The sequence below is a fragment of the Papio anubis genome, chromosome 9, assembly GCF_008728515.1.
Source record: "Papio anubis isolate 15944 chromosome 9, Panubis1.0, whole genome shotgun sequence".
Classification (NCBI taxonomy): Eukaryota; Metazoa; Chordata; class Mammalia; order Primates; family Cercopithecidae; genus Papio; species Papio anubis.
Genome location: NC_044984.1, coordinates 23,209,344 through 23,232,952, shown reverse-complemented (window position 1 = coordinate 23,232,952; position 23,609 = coordinate 23,209,344). Strand labels below are relative to the sequence as shown.

The window sequence follows — 23,609 nt, the reverse complement described above, 5'->3', positions numbered from 1 at the left end:
ACTTGAAGGCAAATGAAAGTAGACTAGAAATGCCACCAAAGCACATCACACATTAGCAACAATGTGCATTTCTTCTTCACACATATAACATTGACTATTCTGCTTTTTATTGGTTACTTTATTCATAATTACTATCTTTTCATCTTCTCCTACTTCATCAGTTCCTCCAATTGAGCTAAGTCCATACTGGGATAAAATATGTCTTTCCTTTCTTAATTAATGTTGATTTTTGCCAAAATGTATATTTTGAGTCATAATAAAATTTATAATAGTTTCTTCTTACAGTGAACCATGCAGGTTGCCGTGAATAGTCTTGAAGGACTAAATATAGTAAATGCAGTAAATACAAACAAAAACTATTATATTCTAATGCTGCTTTCTATATTTTATAGCTTATTGTAGGGGGATAGAATTAGAAAAAAAGATAAGAAATATAAGTTGAACCTAATTTCTAGTAGTTCAAGAAAATGCTACACAGCTCTAACAAGGATGATTTTGGATATATTTAATAAGTGTTAATACACTATTTAGATTAAACATCATAACTGCTGAGAGTGCAGTTCTGATCATTTTTAAAATGTGAGGAAACCAGGAAAGAACATGTCTCTTTTCTTGGCAATATGATTTTAATTTTTAAAAGCACTTAATTACATAAACTATATCCATCATCTTTGCATAGATAAATGTTGTGGCAATTTTTTGAATGAACCTCTTGGTTTCCTAAGAAATTATGGATACACCATAAATTTACAAATGAAAGGGCATTCATCAGAGTTATAAATATGAGTGGTTCCTGTGCTGATGCCCATGTAAACTTAAAGTGGTTTAATATCTATTGGCTTTTGTATATAGTTAGTACTGAGAAGAATATAGATATTGTCATACTTACATGGTGTCATAACATTGGCAAAGTGGTAGAACAACATGCAATATTTTTTGAATAGCGTGGCATTTCTTTGAATTATTGCTGGCAACAGAACATAAATCAGCCTTAATGATGGATATTCCAAAGATGTTTATTAATCTATTCATTTAATTTAAGATACTCACTCTTGGCATTTATAGAGCCAGCTCATAGGAAGTGGCAAGTTCTTCTAAACCTCAGCAGTTACTTTTAGGGACCCCGTTATTATGTCAGCTAAGTCTGGTTGCAATTGAGATCAGAATGCATAAAAATTATTTCCTGCTAATATCTGCTAAATATATTAAAGCAAAATTGATTTTCTTATATGTGTCTAAACAAAATCTCAATTTGTTTCACCATTGAATGAAACTTACTACATGACTGTCTATTTGAACTCTCCATTTTTAAAGCCTATTTTTCTTCTTCTTCTTTTTTTTTCTTTTTTCCTTCCCCTACCCCTTTCCTTTCTCTCTGTCTTTTTCTCCACTAGAAAATAATCCTGCATTGTGTAAATTTGATTGAAAAGGACTGGAAAACTGACAAAATTCCTCTATACCAAATTAATGAACAGCATATGGCATATGATTTTGATAATATGTAATCAGATTAAAGACAGCTAGGATGGACGGCAGTCAAGAGCACAGAGTACAGAGGGAATTTACATTTGATAGGAAAGGTCAAAGAAAGCCAGTAGTAGTTACACTGAAGAAGGAGTCAGCTATGCAAATATTATGGAATTAGGATAGTATGAAAGTGTGTGCATGTACTTTACTAACATATGAAAAATTCAGGCACAGAGCTAACTTCTGAATTAAAATAATGTAAACAGAATTCAGTTTCTCTCCATCTCTCAGAGTCCACTAATACAGCCTCAGTTTCTGACTTCATTTGGTAGTAAGATGGTGGCAGGGGCATTGCTTCAGCTGTAACATCTTCTCAGGCTTCAGGTCAAGCTGGAAAAGAGAAGATGCCTTTCTCAGAAGCCCTATAAAAAGTGTCTTTGTACTAATTTGTTCTGATTAGATCACTGAATAATCCTGTGCCCCTCTCTTGGAGCAGAGAGCAGAATCACTTTTGTAATTTTCCATGGACTAGGCACTGGGTTTGTATCCCAGAAGGAAGTAGGGTACTATTAACTGAAAGAGGCTGCATTAATGCTAGGTAGCAAAAAATAAATGGATTGCTGCCAGAAAAATCACAATGGGCACATATACATGAAAATTTGCATATCATTCTAGAAGCCTTTGGATTTCCTAGCAATCTGTGGGTTCTAGGATAAGAAACTTGAATAGTGACAATGAATCTATGCCTTCTAGAACAAACAAAAATAGCATTGCTACCATAGCCATCCAGGATAATGAGTTGTTACCGGGACTATTTCCTGAATAAAGAGACAAAATGAGGATAATATGTAAGGAGTAGTTTAAATGATAATACCAAATTAAGAATAAAAGCAAGTTACATAATTTTGTTAACTAAAGTGAAATGAGTGGTTCAGCCTTGGAGGTGCTTCTTTACTAGTATTTGTATTAAAAAACTAGGCAAATCTTTTATTTAAGGTAAGCACTTTATACTGGCAACATAAAAAGACATATTAGGAAAAGAAGTTTTCTTTGATTCAATAGCTTTTATTGTTATAGAAGCCTTTGTATCCCAAATCTCTTCAACTTCAGTTAAAAAAGTAGTAATCAAGTCTATTAAAGTAAATTGTAAAAAAAATCATTTTCAATAATTATATCAAATTTTGTGTTGATTAGCTGATTTTTTTCTTCTTGTCCATATTTTATTTTGGAACATGTTGATGAAGTCATTTATTTTCTTAATAATTATTTTTAATTGAGTAATTTAGATAGAATTGATAGAAGATATAAGTCAATCATAGGAAAACATGGGTACTTTTTAAATGCCTACATGGCGGTTATTTATTTTTCTATGCAATTGGGAAGAAATTAACCTTTTAACAAGGTGAAGACAAGAGTAGCTCTCACTGAAATGGAAGTCATAATTATGCTTCATTGTTCCATAGATTCCTTAGTTTCTTGAAAGAAGGAGTCAGCCTGGAGTTTTAAGTTGCTTCACTTGAGCATAACAGTTTTTCCTCTTGAGCAACTCAAAATATCACTCAAAAATGGGAAAAAATTCCTTGTTTACCAGATATTTTTGAGGAATAAATTTGTTAAAGAAGGTACAGTGTGTCACCTTTTGTCTCTTTGCACAAATGAAAGCCCTGTGAATTTAGCACTCTTCCTCATGAATGGATAAACTTTTGAACCAAAATCTTCCATTATTACTAAAATGAGTTGTTACTCCTCCTCAAGTTTGATATACCCAAGTTTCAGAGACATATATCATTTTCCCCCTACTAATTAATGCTGCTGAAATACAGCTATCATGGGGGATGATCAGTTTTCAAAATAGTTATACAAAGGCCATAGTGTATCTGATTATGAAGATTAACATGTTATTTGGAAAATAAACTCTTTCCCCAAACCTCTGTTTGCCACCAGTTCTTGCTTCGACTGAGACGTTCGTGGATTTCTGATCATTCTGTGTGTATATAGATTTTGTTTTGTTTTCCTTTCTAGATTACAACGTATCTTTACATAGTGTCAATTTTCTGTGAGTAGAAAACAGCAGGTAGTTCATTTGCAGAAAAGTGATTTACAGATTTTCTTGCTATGCATTCCTTCCTTTGATTTTCAGTTCCAGTTTTAATTTTAACCTAGCTAGGGGATTGCTTCTCTCCATAGTAATATATCAGTCATCAATAGAGTTTGGAGGAAAAGCGAGTTTCTCACTTATATGAAGAATAAGGAACAAATTTATTCATATATATATATGAAAAAGTGTTAAGTTGTTCTTCAGTTTTGGCTGACACAAATCAGTGGATATTTTTAAGGCTGTGGAGTTAAGGCAAGAAGACTATGTCATTCTTATAGTCCTTTCTAAGGACAGAAGAAAGAGGATCAAAATACTGTAAGAAAAGTCCAACCATATTTTTGTAATGTGATGTCCAACTTGGCTGTGTAGGTGTGAGTTTCAGGTAAACTTAAATGCATTTACAGATGTGAATTATAAAAACATTTCCTAGTATTAATTTTAAGGGCTTTTAAAGGAGAAGAATGAGTTTCATTGAGAACCCCAAAGCATAGATTACTAAAGACAATTGCCTCTCTGAATAGGACATGAGCTAAGGAGTGAACAGAGGGAGAAAATTCGCATACATGTTTTGAGTTTCACTTTAGGACTCTTGAAAGCTTCGGTCACTGATTGGGATTTTTCTCTAACTAGGAGTCAAAGAGACAAAGAAGCTAATCTAAATAATCTTTCTCAGGTTTTCTAAAAATGCTTGCAGATAAAAACATGTCAGACAACTGATCCAATAGGGCCTGAATTTTTTCTGTTTGTTTGTTTTAAATCCATTCTTTCCTGAGAAGGAAATAAAAGAAAGCCTGAGGTTGGTGACAGATTTGGGCTCTTGCCACATTCCCACCTCACTTTCATGGACATTTCTCTACTCCAGAGGAAGTTAATATTTTCCAGAGATGTTCCATAGGTATTCTAAATCATACTACAGACACCTGCTCCTATATATGGGTATGTTGTTCACCTAAGATGAATCAGACTTGATTTTTTTTTTTTTCATGTGCTTCCTTTAAAAAACCTCATTAATCACAGTCTGCAGAATTTAGGGGGAAAGTTGGGTTAAACAGCTGACACTGTTTAATGTAAATGATTTATGATTATTCCTTATGTATACACAATAGGCACTTTATAAATTAGATTGTCCTAGGAGTAACATGATACATAAATGTTATTGCTATAAATTCTACACTTGGCTATATATTTTGTATCATGTGACCAGTGGACTTATAAATGCCGACTATTTCAACCTGCTCTTTCTGCTCAATATTGTAAATGGTGACTTAGGTAAGCCTAACTGAGATGTATACAGAGGCAATCAAATTGCAAAAGAACAGGACATGCTGGCACCGCTCCAGCATGGCTTCTGGCTGTGTTCCAGAAGTGATGGCAGAAAGAAGAGAGAGACGGGAAGGTGAAACTATTAAATATATGTAGCCAAAAAATGAATCTAAATGATTACTAATTTTTTTTTTTTTTTTTTTGCCCAGTAAAACCAAGAATCTGGTGAGAGAGAAAAGGGGAAAAAGCAGAGCAAACAGGAAAAAAGCATTAGTAAAACCAATGTATTAAAATTTAGTTAGATGTTATTTCACAGGTGACTTTTCATTATTTAACATTAAGGATAAAGTGAATAGGTCTGTAATTATAAATGTTTTAATATCAATAAATATTTCATATATTTTTTACACTGATAGAAATAATATTTGATTACATGTTTTTACATTTCTGTGAATGATGAATTTGAGGAATTGGATTTTGCAAATCACTTAATTCTACTGGTGGATCAAGACACTTTATTATGTGTATAATGCTGTGATGCTAATAGCCCTCCCTTTTTTTTTTTTTTTTTTTTTTTTTTTTTTTAACTGTGGTTTCTTAGCTTACTGTGATTTTCTTTCTGAGATCCTATAGACTTTGAGAGAAAAATCCCTGAATAATGGGATCATTTAGATCCAACTAATTGTTAAATATCAAACTCATCTAAAGTATTGAGTTAGATGGGAAAGGGTAGCACACCTGTAACTGACCAGCCAGGTTAATATTAGTTTCCTGGTGTCGACTCCTTACCTGATCACAGAGTCCTAACATCAGGGCTGATTTGAGTTGTACTATGCACTAATTTGTGTAAGGGAGAACTGGGCTGTGAAGAATTCTATTTTGTTTATAGTGTCTATTCTGATAGTGATTTTATAGTCCATTTTATAGGCTGAGTGTTCCAGTTGAGTCCCTCTCCCCACGCCCTCTTAAGTATTAATGTCTACACAATTGATCTGGTTACCCGTGAAGTCAGTCCAAATCGGCTGTTACAGTGACTGAAAATACAAGATCAGTAATTTTAAAACCTAGAGGTTACTGTCTTGCACAAAAGGACTAAGTCTTAGCAGGAAATCCCCAAGTGAAAAGATGATGGGACTTAAAGCACTCCATATGTGTGACTTGTAATAACAAACATTATTTTTTTTTGGCTGTGATATTGAAGGAAATATCCAAAATGTGCCCCTTATGACTTCTGTAACGCACTTTTAATTGTCATACTCTGGAGCTATCCTGGTGCATGCATGGGAAAGAATATGCATATGCACATCTCTCTATATTTGTAGGCACTGTAGTCAAAACACTTATTTGCCTAGCTCACTTAGCTGCATAGTTGACTTACCCACCCACCATCAAACCCTCTAGAGGAAATAGGACAGAAAGGTCACACAGAAGCAGTAAAGCCAATGATCTCTTATAAAACAGTTATTTAGGTTCTCAGTGGCACTGTTCATCTTCTGGAAGGGAGATCACTCCATTCTCTGCCCATGCCTCTGTCATCAGCATAGCTCTGGATGCTTGGAGTAAAAGAAGAAAGCCTATTCTACCTTGTTGCTGCTGTACACTCAGGTAAGCCTGAACTGAAATCCCAGAGAGACTGCTGTACCAGACAGGCTAGACTATGGGGAGATTCTAGTGCTGATAGAGATCTTTACAGGGCTCAGTTCATTTGTCCTGTCAATTTTAACCACCGTTTAAAATTCCACTTTTTTTCTTATAGGAGGTTAAATGTAAATGCAAGACCTGTAGATTTATGTACATGTGCACGTGTGCGTGCACACGTGCACACATACGCGAATAAAATCTGAAAAAGTCTCATCACTGTTCACTGTTTGTTCAGTGCAGAATACTTAGAGTACCTATCATTTACTGAGGAGTTTCTTTGTGCCAGGAATTATTCTTGGGCTTTGCTTGTATTATATAATTTAAGCCTCCTACAGTACCCCTATGAAACAGGTACTATTATTATACCCACTTTTTCAGCTGAGGAACTAGAGACAGAGAGAAATTGAATAACTTGCCATGGTTCAATAGCTAGTAAGAGGCAGGGCGGGATTCACACTCAGGCAGAGTAATCTCAGGGCTCAAGCACACATTTTTCTAGGTTGATTTATAAGCAACATGCAGTGCTTCATGTATGAGAAGAATGCACTGGGGCCATCATTGAGCAGGAAATGGGATCCACTTGTTTTTATTGCAGTAATGGTCATGTATCTTCCTCTCTCAGGCCATAGTGTGACCAATGGCAAACTTTTTTTGAGAGAGCCAGTCAAAACTGCATGGAATATTCTATGGCCACAGAAGAGAAAGGAATGTGCTGGTCGATATGAGGAGCTGACCTAAGACCTTGCTTTCACTATAACCACAGTAAACAAGCGAGCTAATGAACCATAGATGTTTAGTGTGTCATCAGCGTCTTTCAATTTTGTCATCCTGGGTAGCTACCATCAAGAAGGACGGAGTGCCCTCTATGAATATGTATTTAGTACTAGATATAGCAATTTATTCTTTTGAAGAGCACTTTATCATTTTGGTTTTGATAAATGTATAAACAATAATCAGTAGTTAGGGGTTTCAGGCGAAAATGGATGCCATTATTAGTGATTTAACAAGTTTTCCTGTGAATTCCATGTGTATCACTGAGTCTGGATCCTGCGACCCAGAGATGCATATATCCAATTTTAAAGCAAGAGGCTTTAAAAGCCTCTTGCGCTGTGAACCACTAGGATCTCAGAACTACAGTAGTTACTAATTTCCAGACTTTCAATATGTAAAATGAAGTACTCACACAAAAAACCTCGAGGCTGCATAGGTCAGTACATTTGCTTAAACTAATAATAAGATTAGCTTTTTCAGTTCTAGCTCTCCTTTTCCTATTTGCCTTGCTAACAAGGCCTTACTCCTGTTCAGTTACCTAGTGCCATGATCCCTCTGCTTTTTGGACTTTTTATTATAATTTGAGCTGATTTTCCTAGTTCATGTAAAGAATTTCCATGAGGATAATAAAACATAAGGACTATTCAATAAATAAGAATGATGAAAACACAAAATTTCACCCAAACTGGGCAAAAGTGCATCTCACAGCACAGAATTCCGTAACATTTTGAAATTTGGTCTTTACAGATATTTTTCTCTGCCTGAAACATGTGTGCTGGTTCTATTTATATAAGGGAATAGTGACATCCTGTGTGTAGCTAGACTAATTGCCTCTGTAATTAACCTATTTGAGAAGGAAGTTACACAGAAATAAAATATCACTGAGTACTGAAAGAGGCAATTTTGTTTTAAAGCAAACTTCTAACTAACTTTACCAAAGGCTGTGGATAAAACAAAAAGATTCTTCCTTTATTTTATTCAGCTTCTCCCTTCCCTCCTTCCCTGCCATCCTTTTTCTTTTCTTCCTTTTCCTGTCTTTATATAGTTCCACTAATCTTCTTCATTTTCTGCCTATGACCTTTATTCCCCATATTATAAGCTAAAAATCTAGTTGTTGTGAGTGAAGATTCTATTTTTAAACCCAGAATTAGGGAATGATGTAAGTGTGGTAAAAAGAGACAGCATTTTTGTTTGCAAGGCTATTCAAATGTCTTTGCAGGTCAAGAGTAGGTAGGATATGTGTAGAATCATTTGGATGTCTTAGAAGCTGATGACAAAAAATCTTCACCTTCTTCTTTATCCCTTGATAAAATATGTATTAATTAAATTTAGAAGAGAGCACAAGAGCATGAAAAGCAGGGTTTCTCTTGACTTCTTAAAACCAGAAATTATTGGAATGCAGTATGTTGCAATAGAAAGAGTACAGTTTTTGGAGTCTGAATTATTCAGATCTCATCCCAAAAGAATGGCTAAAGGGGAGCAAGAAGAACAATTTCTTCCTCCATGCCCATTTTCTTTAGTGCCCCTTGTAATAATTTCAAAAGATAATATGTGGCCAAGACATCTGAGAGAACAGTGGGAGAAAGCAAGAGCAAGACGCATGTAGAGAAATTAGTCAAAATTATCCTGCGGTGCGTGTCCTAACGCACCCACCAGACAACAGCAAGACCAGAGCATCAGGGCCCTCACCCAGCCTTAACCTCATGAGTAATCCTCTGCCTCATAATCAAAATGATATTTTGAATCAGATCACTTAATACTTTTTTTATGGGACAAAATGATATAGTTTTCAACTCAAGTAACTAAGTTTGTATTTTGCACATTATACTGACTGAAAAAGCTCTATTTAAAGTTGTCCCTACTACCAAGAAGAATTTCTTGAAATATATGAGAATTTGAAATATATGACTTGAAATAGATGAGAATTTTAAGCCAAGGCAAACGAAGTCACTACATTATATACTGATTAGCATGGAATAGTTGGAGTAGAAATGTTTCTGGGATTCAAAGCATGGTGGACTTGGATTCCTCCATTTCCAGGATATACTTTTGATGCCTCAGTTTCTTTATCTGTGAAGTGGGGATAGATATATGCTTCCTTTCTCAGGTAATCATGAGACTTTAGTGAAGAAGCATGTATGCAATCCTATCCACAATGCCTATAAATAAATGCTTAAGAAATAGTAGCACATATTATTTTAGATAATATTTGATAAAGCAACATGATTTAGTTAGCAAATAGTTGATTGTAAAGGTAATTAACTATCTGGTTGAACTGTTCTTCAAGTGGATTTGATTAATGACCTAGGCTCACCATTTATTGCTTTATGATCTTTACTGTAGTAACCTTCTACTTTTACTGATAATTTTTATTAGCAATAACTAAATTTCCGTTCTTGGAAGATAGTGAAAGGATCATTTTTTGACAGTTAATTATTATTTCTTGGGAAAGATACAAAACAAAGAGGAGAAAGGAACACTTCAGAGAATTTTCCTGTGCATCACCTTTGTGGTTAATACTATAATCACTGATGATTATTGGATTGCAAAGAAGGCTTCTTATTGGTAAAAGGAAATCCTCAATTTTATATAAAAATAGTCTTTCGATCCTGGCTATGTTTTGGCGATTGTGCTAATTAAATGTAGTATCTATAATTATTGAGGTGTCCCATATTTTTACACAAACCTCCCATCTGTTTCATTGGTGCTTTTCAATAAGATAGAAACTCAGAAAACCATCCTCTAGAGAATCAGATTCAGTTGCTTCTTATTATCACAAAATAGCTCACTCATCCATTCAACAAATATTTATTGGATGCCCATTACATGCCACACACTGTGCCAGTCTTAAAAATATGGTAATGAACAAAGTAGACAAGGCACGAGTTTTGTAGGTACACAGAGGTAGGTAACCCAAAACGAGGGATTATAATAAAGTATGTAAGTCTTAAAATATAGAAAATTTGGTGTTTTGGCTAAACTGAGGCATACAATAGTCTTTTTATTTTTTTTGAGATGGAGTCTCGCTCTGTCTCCCAGGCTGGAGTGCAGTCGCATGATCTAGGCTCACTGCAACCTCTGCCTCCCGGGTTCAAGCGATTCGCCTGTCATCCTCCAGAGTAGCTGGGATTACAGGCACATGCCACCATGCCCAGCTAAGATTTTGTATTTTAGTAGAAACGGGGTTTCACCATGTTGCCCAGGCTGGTCGTGAATTCCTGAACTCAGGCAATCTACCTGCCTCAGCCTCCCAAAGTGCTAGGATTACAGGTGTGAGTCACTGAGCCTGGCCGAGGCATACAATTTCAGTTGTGGTTGGTGGGGTAGGAGTAGTCTTATCTCCTTTTAATTTCTGTAGCATTTTCCCTGTACTTCCATTAGAACCTCCTGCTTTGCATTCTAGTTCCTTGTGATGATGGCATCTTCTCTAGACTGCAGGATTCTGAGGAGGCAGGCAGGATACACGCGTGATTCTCCTTCGCGTCTTCACACAGAACCTACACTCATGCACTGCATATAGTAGGCACTAAATAAATGCTGTTGAAGGCATGCAGCAAGGAAGAAGTCCTAAAGGCTTGTTTCTCTTGTCTTAAAAAATTTTCTTAAATATTTCACCTCGAAGTTTCTGCTCCTTCATGTTAATGGTAGTACACGAAGATAACCCAATGAAAGTCATGATTTCTCCCCACCACGCCCCACTTACCTATTAGTCTCTCAAAATTTAATCCACACCAAACTTCTCTGGAAGAAGTTAATTATTAATTGTAAGACATTCAAAGTTTGCTCTGCAGAAGTCTGACTTTATTTGCCATATGCAAATAAGAATGAAAGAAGCATCTATTATTTATGGTACACATTGGGGTGTCATGATCAGCCTTTTTTTCTCTGCCACTGGATCTGTCAAAAGGGTAAAGGTTTGGGATGGTCAGTGTCTAGTTTTAAAACGTCAGAACTCTTCATTAGTTAATAGAAAGATACAACATGTAACTGATGGTTTAGTATTCATTTGCCATTGCTTAAGTCCAAGTATTCGGAAACCCTACAAAATAAAATTAAATTCAGATTTTTTTAAAAATGGGAAAGTAATCAGCTTTTACACAAAAAAAACAATTTGTTAATGAAGAAAATTCAGTATTGAGAAAAGATTTGGGTGAAAAGAATGAAGTCCTTTCATATTCTTCTGGTAGTAAGTGAGGTGCGCTGAGATTGAGAGGCCTGGGCATGGCGTTGCCTGCAAGCTGGGGTGTAATTTAGTGAGCTGACAGGAGGAGTGAAGTATCTCCTCAATATCTGTGTTTGGCAGAAGAGATGAATGCATACATCAGGAAACAATGTTTAAGTGTTTTATTTCCTTATTTCAGCCTGTCAAACTGTCAGTGTAGTTAATGGCCACCAAGAGAGAAAGAGAGAGAGAGGAAGGAGGAGGTACAGAGAGAAACAAAGGTGCTATGGAATCTGAAAAGAAAGAAACCAGAAAAGCATTTGCATGTTTCTGTGGCATAATGGTCAGTCAGACAAAAAATAACTCACTGTATTCATCTCTTTACTAAAGCCAGATGTGCTGGTTCCCTACCTACCATCCCCTCACCTCTCTCTTTCCTTCCTTTATGTCCCTAATCATTGCTTCACTTAACTTTGATCTCTGTGTTTCCGTTCACTGGAGTCTAGATTGATTATCAATACTTAAGGGATTATTTTATGCTATATTGGTAGTATCAAATTTTGCTCAGTTTTTCAAGTTTGCTATCTTGTGTGTATTCTGTAGAAAATCTGATATTATGCTGTTTAATAAAAATGTCCACTTTTATGTGAAATATCTCCCCTTTTTTATCCTTTTGAGCATTTTTAAATCCACAAAGAATAAATCAGGCTGGATTTTGACCAATTGCATCTTTCTGTTTTTTTTTTTTTTTTTCTGAAAAAACGCTCAAAGTGAAATGCCTAAATCAGACATTTTATTCTTAGGAATACCAAACTATTCTAAATTTCTAGAAAAATCTTAGCACAGCCAGGGATTTCTATTTCATAATAGGGAAGTATTTATATCGGATCTTTTTGTGTCTGGAAATAAGTAATTTTTCCCCAGAAATAGAAAAGCCTCTTATTCACCTCTGTGTCAAACCTTGAATTTAAAATCTTTGAATTCATACCAGTGATGAATACTTCTCATAATGAACAGTTTCGCTTGCCTTTAAACAGAAAACATTTAATTGGGAAAAATAAACAATTTGTTTTTAAAATATCGATGTAAAAATCTCATAAAATGATCTAAGGAAAAGTATTGTGGGGTGTTAAACACAGTGGGCCCTGAATCTGGCCTATCGTCAAATCACCTTAAAGACATTTTAAAATGACCTTGGGTGCCCCCTTCCAGATTGCTAGGATGTGTATCTGCAGGGAGGGGGCCCAGCATCTGTGTGTGAAAGATGCACCCCTCACCACACCCGCTAACTCCTGAACCCCAGATGATACGGGTGATGAGCTGGCTGGGAACCACACTATCCTGATATTGCACAAAGCATTGCTGCCACTGCTGCAGGGAGCTCTATGAATCTGGCTGATTTCTAACATTTTCATTTACACATTTGGGGCCAGTCACAAGCTTTCGGGGGACAAAGTTTGTCATCTCTATACAATTTCTATGACCTTTTCCACCCCTAAAATCTTGTGACTTCATTACATTAATGAGGTTTTAAAATTTTAAACTTAGTTAAAATACACATACATTGTTTTATATTAGTTTTTTTTTTTTTTTTTTTTAAGTTACTAGAAGGAAACAAAAAATGCCAAAAAGTCAAAGAATCTCCCCTCTCGTCCCCAGTTTGATTTAAGTATCCTTGATTGGGCCTCTTATTTCATGATACCAATCACACAAATTTAATCATTAAAATAAAAATGTGCTGCTCTGCCCTTTAGATTATCCGCTGCTAAACTGAACGCTTCTCTACCCATCCAAACTTGCTTATTACACAAATGATACGACTAGGCATCCTGTTGTGTTAGAGACCAATGGTCACCTTTCCTATCATTTATCTTTGATATCTTAGGTGGATTTTGCCCCCTAAAATATTGTTCATCTGTCAGCTTCTCTTTGCCTCCATCACCGTGTATCCTGGGCCAGTCCAGGAAAGCCTGGATTCTGGAATATCCTCCCAATTGAGAGTCCTTCCAAGGAGTTGCTCTGCTCCAGTAAATGCTCTGTACTTGACAAAGATTTTAAACTTGCACATCTGATCATAGGTCTTCTCTAATGGAAAACTATCAATGGCTTTTCCTTGTGCTGAGGACCAAAATCTACGGCTTGGCCTGCAAGGCCCCATATGATCTCCCTAATCCTTCTCCCCTACCTTCTGCAGAGCAGACCCACTGGCCTCCTTCAGTTTCTCACACATGGTACACTCCCTTCCCCACTTAGGGCTACCGAGGGTTTTGTTTTGTTTTTGTTTGTTTGTTTTCTGCTAGGAGATTGTTCCCCTCTAGTTCCTTTTCAGATCAGCTGAGTTGACATTCCCTCAGGAGAACATTTTCTGATCTTCCAGACAGGATTGGGTCCCCCTGGTGTATGCTCTCATAGAATACCTTGCATTTTCCTCCAGAGCATTTTTTCACAGTCTATAATTTCATATCAATAGAAATGGTTAGTTTTAACCTAATCTATAAGACTATAAACTTGGTAAGGGTAGGGATCTTGATTAGTTTGTTCACCACTGATTTCCTCATTATTCAGTGTAATACATAGTAGTACATAGTAAGTTCTTCAAGTGTTTGTTGAGTAAAAGAATAATGAGGCAACTGCTCCCTTATGCAGGAAGACCCCCATCCCCAACACATACTCTTCCCAGCCTTTTAGTCTATGCAAAGCATTATCATTTTTCTATAGCAAGGAATGGCGACACCCCAGTCTGCCCCCACGTTGCATTCTCTTTCCCAGAAACATCTGAACTCCTGGTTTCAAAGTTTTCTGTACTCCTCTGAAGTTAAAGAGGAGCGTGAGAGCAGTTGCTCTAGGTCCGTTGCTTCACTCTTGAAAAAAGTGGTGCATAGTTCTACGGAGGAAATATGGGTAGAGTAGAAACCCTTCCATAGTTACAGGAAATGAAGCCTCCAGGTTCTGGACTCCCCCGTTTGTTCGAGTAAAGGGTTGCTTCACAGAGGGTAGATACATCTCAGATCAGACTTGGTGAATCAGAGTGTCACATTCCTGCCTTGACACAACACTTTGACACAGGGTCCTGACAATAAGGGCAGTTTATAGAGCCAGATAGGATTTGACATACGGAGTTAGTTACAGCAGGGTATTTATTACCGTCTGCATCTTAAGTGTGTCATATTCTCCATACAATGTAACGACCTGGGAAACTGGAGCCCCTGCCATGCACCTCATGCATTAGAGGGCTCTCTTCTGGCTGTGTCCCCGTCCCCTGGGTGTGTGAGAAATTCATGAGAACCCATTGTAGCCATGCTCCAGGTATCTCATACCTCATAATTCTTTGTCCAAAGACCTTGTACCTGCCATACTTGTCAGTGAGGTGCATGCACGCTTCTTCCATAGTCTGTCTTTCAGAGGTCATGCTCTGCCACTGGAGTGTCAGATTCTAGGCTCAAGCATGGCCAAGGGGCAGCTGTTTGAGAAGGACTGGTCACAGAGAGGGAAGGCACCCATTTGTTCTCTTGTCCTGGGTCTGCAAATGTTAGGGAGATACTTGATGAGAGCTTTAAGGAGAAGGTATGTAATAAGAAGAGAACAGAAAATGAAGATCTGAGGAACATAACATCAAGGCCTGCACAAGTTAATATTTGACTAGATAAACAAACCAATCAGTGCCTGAGTAAAATAACTTCTGAAAAGAGAAGTCAACTAGAAAAACCAGAATTAGGAAAGTAGAAGTTTTGATTTTTACGGTATGGCTCTCACCTCTAGCCACAGCCAGCCCTGAATGTTGGGACATTTGTTCTGGAGAGGAAAGTCACAGGAATGATCATGACATGAACCTGCTGGAACCCGTTGTTGTGACTCCACTGAAGCCCCGTATGTTATTCAACTTTTTTTTTGAGAGAGAGCCATTTGAGGATTGCTTTGTATTTGTTTCTCATTATGTAATCAATATATAATCTATTCCCAACATTTTCAGTAGTCAAGTAGAGAGAACTTGTTATTTCCATTACTGGGTGGAAAAATTAGCACTCTCCCATGTAGCCAGTCAGTAGCATAGTTAGAATTCACTATTGTGAAATCACCAGTTAGAACTCACTATTGTGAAAACACCTGCCCATTCATTGTTATCCTAAGCTCATAAAATCTCATACTGCTCAAAATCTCCAAATCTGATACTATTGGACAACACCAAGAAGGATCACAGTGTGCGACTTCTTTGCTTTCAAGATACTTAAACCATTTCCTTCAATAGGCAGCTCTCTTCCTCTGAGCCAGCAGCTTTCTCTTTTACAGTCCCTTTAGAATCTTTCACAAAGTTGAAAGAGCTGTAATTTTAAGGTAACTATTATATTCAAGACATTAATGACCTGGATCACTGAAAATAACCATGGTAACAGGTGAGAAATCAAAGATAGTTAATTTAATTGCCACTGAAAGAAAATAAGTGCAAATAATCTATAATTCTTCATTTCCAATATGTACATGTTATTTTCTTACTGCATTAATTACCCAATAGTTAGACAGAAATTATCTAGTTGTTGCTCTGTGACTCTCCATTGTATTCATGTAATGGTTTTCCCTCCAATAACTAATCATTATAATTTCTTACCTCAGCAACTTAGGCTGCCATGAACTGGGTAACATGTTCATTCCGTTGACATTAGCAATTTTTAATAACAATAAAAATGATACTTTAAGTATAGAGAAAAGGAATTAAGCCGTTCTTTCAACCTAGGTACCTAAAGGCCACTCCAATTCACTGCCTCTCTACAAACTGCTAATGATCTGGCATTGCTTCTTAGAAAGATTTCAGAACTCCTTTCAAATTCTTACCTCTTTTACTAGGAGTCGTTGGAATATTCCCCTATATAACTACGAGGCATGTTTAGAATCACTGATAGAGATATTCCATAATTTACATGTCTATTCTGGGTCAAATCTTTTGCTAGGCTGGAAATACAATGGTCTCCAGGACAGAGATGGGGGTACAGATGATAAAGCACAGAATCGTGACTAGTGAGCAAATTTATATAGTTTTTTTTTTTAAATTTTAATTTAATCCAGATACTCTACAAGACAGTAGATAGATAGTATGTACATTTCCAGACTGCATGGAAAAATCTTGTAGTATAACAATATAAAGGATAATCCGTTGTATAATTTGAGGTAATATTTACCACTTATTGAATTCTTTCTTTTCTTTTCTTTTCTTCTTTTCTTTCTTTTTTTTTTTTGGACAGAGCCTTGCACTGTTGCCCAGGCTGGAGTGCAGTGGTGCAAACTTGGCTCACTGCAACCTCTACCTCCTGGGCTCAAGGCAGTTCTCATGCCTCAGCCTCTTAAGTAGCTGGGATTACAGGCCATGTGTGCACCATCACACCTGGTTAATTTTTGTATTTTTAGTAGAGACGGGATTTCGTCATATTGTCTGGGCTAGTCTTGAACTCTTGGCCTCAAGTGTTCCACCTGCCTTGGCCTCCCAAAAAGCTAGGATTACAGGCATGAACCACTGCACGTAGCCTTATTTAGTGTTTTCTATGTCCTAGATATGGTCATTTAATGCTCACACACATACACACACTGCCTCCATAGTGAATTCCCTTATCTCCGTTTTTCACATAAAAAAGCTAAGGTTAAAAGCTGACCAGGCCAGGTGCAGTTGCTCACGCCTGTAGTCCCAGCACTAAGGGAGGCCAAGACAGGAGGCTTGCTTGAGCCTGGGAGTTTGAGACCAGTCTGGCCAACATAGGTATAACCCATCTCTGTAAAAAATACAAAAATTAGCTGGGCATGGTGGCATGTGACTATAGGCCCAGCTACTCAGAAGGCTGAGGTGGGAGGATTGTTTGAGCCTGGGAGGTTGAGGTTGCAGTGAGCTGTAATCATGTCATTGCACTCCATCCTGGGTGACAGAGTAATACCCTGTCTCAAAAAAAAAAAAAAAAAGTGCTGACCGAAGTCACCGGAGCAAGTAAGTAAGAGGGAGCAGATCTCGGTGGTGGCTGGGTCCTACACCCTACTAAGTTCTGAGGTTTCTACAGAAGGAACAAACAAGAACCTTCTCGGTGTTGGCACTTTCAATAGTCAGTGCTCAATGAATAGGATATTAAATTTTCCTTGATTCTGTTGCCTGTTTTAATTACAGACTACAACAAAACCTTTTCAGAAAGAATCTGTTCCATCTTTTAGATTGGTTTCTCAATCTCCTTTGGCAATTTTGTCTCAAAAACTGCCCCAGAAATAAGAAAATGAATGCATGAGCAAAGGTAGATAGAAACATGCTAAAATGGAAATATAGAAAGAAAAGGTGTCAGCAAAGATGTGGAGAAATTGGAACTCGTATGCACTGTGGGTGGGAATGTAAAATGATATAGCTGCTATCTAAAACAGTACAGTAGTTCCTCAAAGAGTTAAACATATTATTTACCATACAATCCAGCAATCCCCCTTCTGTGTATATATCTCCAAAAGAATTGAAAGCAGGGTTTCAAAGAGATATTTGTACATTTATGTTAATGAAAGCATAATTTACAATAGCTAAAAGTAGAGGCAACCAAAGTGTCCATTGGTGGATAAATGGATAAACAAAAGGTGTTATGTAGATAAAACAGAATATTACTCAGCTTTAAAAAGGAAGGAAATTCTGATACATGCTACAATATGAATAAGCCTTGAGGACATGATGCTAAGTCAGATAAGCCAGTCACAAAAGGACAAATACTGTCTTTGTGAGTATTCCACTTATGTGGGGTACCTAAAGTAGTCAAAATCATAGAGACAGACAGAATGGTCGTTGCCAGGGGGTGGAGGGAGGAGAAAAAAACGGACTTATTGTCAAATGACTGTAGACCTTAAGTTTTGAAGGATGAAAAAGTTCTGGAGATTGTTTGCACAGCAGTATGAATGTATTTAATGTGACTAAACAGTACACTTAAAAATGGTTAAGGTGGTACTTTTTGTGTTCTGCATATTTTACCACATGAACAGTTTTTTAAAGGAAGTACAGACAGAGGGGAACTGGGGAGAGGGGATGAGTTAAATGAATTGTTTAGCAAAGACATCTCTGAGATATGAATGGTGCTGAGGAGGCAGCTCTGTCAAAAGCCAAAGAGCAAGATATCTCCAGACAGAGGGATCCACAAATCTAAATCCCTCAGTTGAGAAAGAGCTGGGTATGTTGAAATGAAAAGGAAGCTGTGTTAGTCCATTCTCACACTGCCAATAAAGGCATACCTGAGACTGGGTAATTTATAAAGGAAAGAGGTTTAATGGACTCACAGTTGCACATGGCTGGAGAGGCCTCACAATCATGGTGGAAGGCGAAGAAAGAGCAAAGGCATGTTTTACATGGCGGCAGGCAAGAGAGCGTGTGTAGGGAAAATGCCCTTTATAAAACCATCAGATCTCATGAGACTTACTCTCACAAGAACAGCATGAGAAAACCCACCCCCATGATTCAGTTACTTCCTGCTGGGTCCCTCCCATGACACATGGTGATTATGGGAGCTAAAATTCAAGATGAGATTTGAGGGGGACACAGCCAAAGCATATCAGAAGTGAACAGAGCAGGCTGAGTGTGGTGTCTCACACCTGTAATCCCAGCACTTTGGGAGGCCAAGACGGGCAGAGTCACCTGAAGTCAAGAGTTCCAGACCAGCCTGGCCAACATGGTGAAACCCCGCCTCTACCCAAAGTACAAAAATTAGCCACGCATGGTGACATGTGCCTGTGATCCCAGTTATTCGGGAGGCTGAGGCAGGAGAATCACTTGAACCTGGGAGGTGGGGGTTACAGTGAGCCAAGATCACGCCACTGCTCTCCAGCCTGGGCAACAGAGTGAGCTTCCATCTCAATAAATAAATAAATAAATAAATAGGAGTCAATAGAGCAGTAACATAGTGGCATGTGATGAGCTTGGAGCAAGGTAGGCAGGGTCTGGTTATAGAAGGACCAGTAGACATAGAAGAATTTGGGACTGCATTATCATGACATTTTGGCTTTATTTCCAAGGACTCTGTGTCTTAGGAGATCACAAACTTTAGAGTATCCATTTTATTTCAAAACTGGTAATTGGCACACTTCTTAATGCCATGATTCAAGTATCTCTCATTGCACAAAGACTCATTTTAAAAATATTCAGAAGTGGCGTGTTAACTTGGTGAATTTCTGTTTTTTTGTTTTGTTTTGTTTTGTTTTTTTTGTTTTTTAATTAGCTGTATTATCTCTGAAGCAATTACAACCTGAAAAAAATTCCCTTTGAATCTGTCTGTCTTGGCAAAATAGCAGTGAACCACTGTTTAACACACTGCATTCATTTTATACTTGAAAGTACTTCAAAGCATCTCTGGAAGTTTTCTGGGGCCAGGTCGGTTCATCAATTCTTACTACAGTGATTTCAGAGACTCTGGAGGCCCTAGTTTAAGTAATTAGTATTGCTAACTTTGCTAAAAACTGTCTGGCACTGCACTTAGCAGTTTCAATTCACAACAGATAGTTTAATACTGTAGTCACATCCTACAATTGTTAACGTACAGAATTTAAAAGTTTATCAAAGTGGCAGTTGTCATCATTTAGATACATTTTCTTAAGTATGTTTTTAAAAAGCAAAAGTTGCTTAAATTCAAACATGTATTTTGTCATTAAATCCCCTTACACACTTATTTCCTAAGATGAAAATGTCATTATTTAAAGAATTGATAACTCTAATTTGAAGAAATCTATTGTGTATTATTGTGATTATAGTTAATGAGAATTTTTTTTTTGCTTGAAAATTGCTTAGAGAGTAGATTTTAAGTGTTCTCATCACAAGAAAATAAGCATGTGAGGTAATGCACATATTAATTCGCTTGATTTAGCTGTTCCAGAATGTGTATATAGTCATCCCTGGTTATCCTTGAAGGATTGGTTCCAGCACCCCAGCAGATATCAAATTTCAAGGATGCTCAAGGTCCTTGATATAAAATGATATAGTATTGCACATCCTCCCTTATACTTTAAATTATATCTAGATTAACATATACTAGCAAATACAATGCCTGTACATCATTTCATTCACATGGATTCAACTTAGTACTTGGTGCATGGCAAATGCAAGTTCTGCTTTTTGGAACTTTAGAATTTTTTTCCCCAAATATTTTCTGTCCTAGATTGCTGAATCCATGAATGCAGAACCCATGAATATGGAGGGCTGACTGAATTTATCAAACATCAGGTTGTACATCACAAATTTTTACAAATATTGGCAATTAAAGAAAAAGTCAGGCATGGTAGCTCATGCCTGTAATCCCAGCACTTTGGGAGGCTGAGGTGAGTGGATGACAAGGTCAGGAGTTTGAGACCAGCCCGGCCAACATAGTGAAGCCCTATCTCTACTAAAAGTACAAAAGTTAGCTGGACGTGGTGGCACGCACCTGTAGTCCCAGCTACTTGGGGAGACTGAGGCAGGAGAATTGCTTGAACCCGGGAGGTGGAGGTTGCAATGAGCTGAGATCATGCCACTGCATTCCAGCCTGGGCAACAGCACGAGACTCTGTCTCAAAAAAAAAAAAAGTACTCCAAAAATAAAGTATTGATAACTCTGAAGAAGACCCATCCATTTGAATAGACTGTGAATACATTTATGCTATATTCTGCATAGTACTTTTTTCTGTTTCGTATATGTTTGGAAATTTTATCCTCCTTTGAAATACTGTTCCCTGCTATTCAAGTTCAGCATGGCACATGGTTCTAAAATACTTCTCATTTGACTTTTCTTAGCACATCTCACCTGACATTTGTCTGAGATTATCAGTAATATGGAAGGATTCTGGGAAAATTTCCCTAAATGAATCGATGATGTTCATTTTCCCACATTTCAATAAAAGGACCTGAATCTAGAAGATTGGAAGTTTGACTTTGAAGTAATGCAGAAATACATTCTTAACGGGATGACTTGAACAGTTGAAACTTAACGTTGATGAAGTATAAGTGCATTTGGATCAGATAAGCAAACATAGAGACAGGGTAGTGTGAGTGATTTATGGAACCTGGGCTCCCTTGTTTACACTAATGTGCCGTAGTAATAGAACAGAAGGAAAGGTGTACCCAGAGAGCGGCAGAATAAGTGTGCAGCTGCTGTGAACAAGCCCCAAACAAAGCCAACAGTACCTGAATGCCATTCATTCTCCTTCACGACAATTCTATTAATGCCTTCAGTGAAGTAGGGATAAACTTCACAGTTTATCCATGTGCGACTTAAGAATTTTAACTACTTAAAATAAATAACATGGAAGAAAATAGTATTTTAGAGTATTTTAGGTTTTAGGATGAATGGTTAAGTGCAATCAATTCTTTCAGAATTATCAATATTAATTTTATACTTTTCCATTTGGAGTACCAATATTCATAGTCTTGTTAAAACTACCTCTGGTAATAATTCATCTAATCAATACACAGGTAATGGTCAAAGGGATATAAAGACCACTACCCTGTTCTCAATTAGGTTTTAACTAGTTTGGAAGATCCAACTGAAACATGAAATAATATAGGAAGAAGGTGCTTCTTTGATAGTTAGTGGAAAAGCAGTGGAGAAAAAGTGCTAGATGGACTGCAGGTCCCTGGAGAGGGTTCATGGACTAAGAACTTGAGCTGGCTTGGAAGTTGGTGTAGGCAAAGGAAGTCTTGAAGGTTTGGTCACCTGAAGCCTTAGAAAGTGAAAGGCCTGGGAACTTTTAGTATTTATGTTAAAATACCTGTGAATTTTGCATTCTGTTCCACAGTATGGCTGAATTCATTCTAAAATAAAATGTATATGTTACGGTGAATTTATTTAATTTTGTTTTCCGTGTCTAGTATACCAGAAAGTTATGGCCTGTTTCACCTGTGATGTTCTCTTACCCCGTACACCACCACATATCCTCAGGAATATGACTGACCACTCCAGTTTGAGAAGCACCGCTGTGCAGGATGACAGTGCATTTAAAGGGAAGAACCTTTCCTTCGCTATTAGCATGTAATTGACCTGAGTTAATAAGAATTTCTTTAATCCTTAAAAGACTTTTGTGTGTACACATTTTTTTATATGAGTTTGATGGGCTTTATAAGCAACCCAGGCTTCCTTTTTATAACTAGGGCTCAGACAGTTCCATGTGCTGGTAAGAGTACATTTTCAATAAGATGCTCTATGATTGGGTGCAAAATCAACATCCTCCCAAGTTTTGCTTTTAAAGTACAAGCCTTTGTTTTGTATTTCTGTCTGAAGCTTTTTTGACCTTTGTCAAAAATGTTTTTCAGTTATTCAGAGCACATGGGTGTGCTCTAACAGGAGACCACCCAAGCACATCCCTTTCCCTTGGCAAATTCCACTCCAAATGAGGAGCACAGAAGCTTCTCATCACTGGTGAGAACAATAGTCATTTGAATGTTTGAAAAAGGTTAAGACTCTTCTGTCAGGTCACAGAGACTGGTCTCTGTGGCTTTGTATTATCATGTTTCAAGGTGTGACAGTGGCACAGCTGTGATCCGTGTTCATCGCCAGTGTGGAAGCTTGGACCAGGAGTCCTTAGTCGTGCCAGAGCTTCTCCCTGACGTTGTTCCCATGTGTGTCAGGTAGCAAATCGCAAACTGGCTGAGCAGCAATGACAGCACACCATGGAAAGGATAAGGAACTTAAAAGGAATTTTAAGGCACCATTTGTATTTTATGTGATTTTTTTTTTTTTTTTTTGAGACAGTCTTGCTCTGTCGCCAGGATGGGGTGTGGTGGCACGATCTCGGCTCACTGCAACCTCTGACTCCCTGGTTCAAGTGATTTGCCTTCCTCAGCCTCCCAAGTAGCTGGGATTACAGGCACCCGCCACCATGCCCAACTAATTTTTGTATTTTTAGTAGAGATGAGGTTTCACCACGTTGGCCAGGATGGCCTCAATCTCCAGTGGCACAATCTCGGCTCACTGCAACCTCCAACTCCCTGGTTCAAGCGATCCGCCCACCTCGGCCTCCCAAAGTGCTGGGTTTACAGGCGTGAGCCCCTGCACCCGGCCTATGTGATTTTTACTTCTTTGATAAACATGAAAACTGATTCTCAAGTCCCTACATTCTTAAGTCATCCAAAGTTATAAAGTAGTACTAAGACATTTTTGCCAAAAATCCCCAAGTAAACAATGATCACAACTTGCAGTTGGCTTTCTGGCTACAGCATTGCTTCTCCTGTCCTCACCAAATACCTTTCTTCACT

At 37.5% G+C, this 23,609-nt stretch overlaps 1 protein-coding gene across 13 annotated transcripts in view; it reads left to right on the top strand.

Moving 5' to 3' along the window:
• SOX5 (SRY-box transcription factor 5) overlaps window positions 1-23,609 on the top strand; it is a 1,038,891-nt gene that overhangs the window by 193,906 nt on the left and 821,376 nt on the right. The window contains exon 1 of one of the 13 annotated variants that reach the window (XM_021923249.2): window positions 5,422-6,433. The exons of the other annotated variants lie outside the window; for them this stretch is intronic. The gene's annotated coding sequence lies outside the window, so the exon portion shown is untranslated. Of the gene's footprint in view, window positions 1-5,421; window positions 6,434-23,609 lie in introns of those variants that run through there. 13 annotated transcript variants of the gene reach the window in all.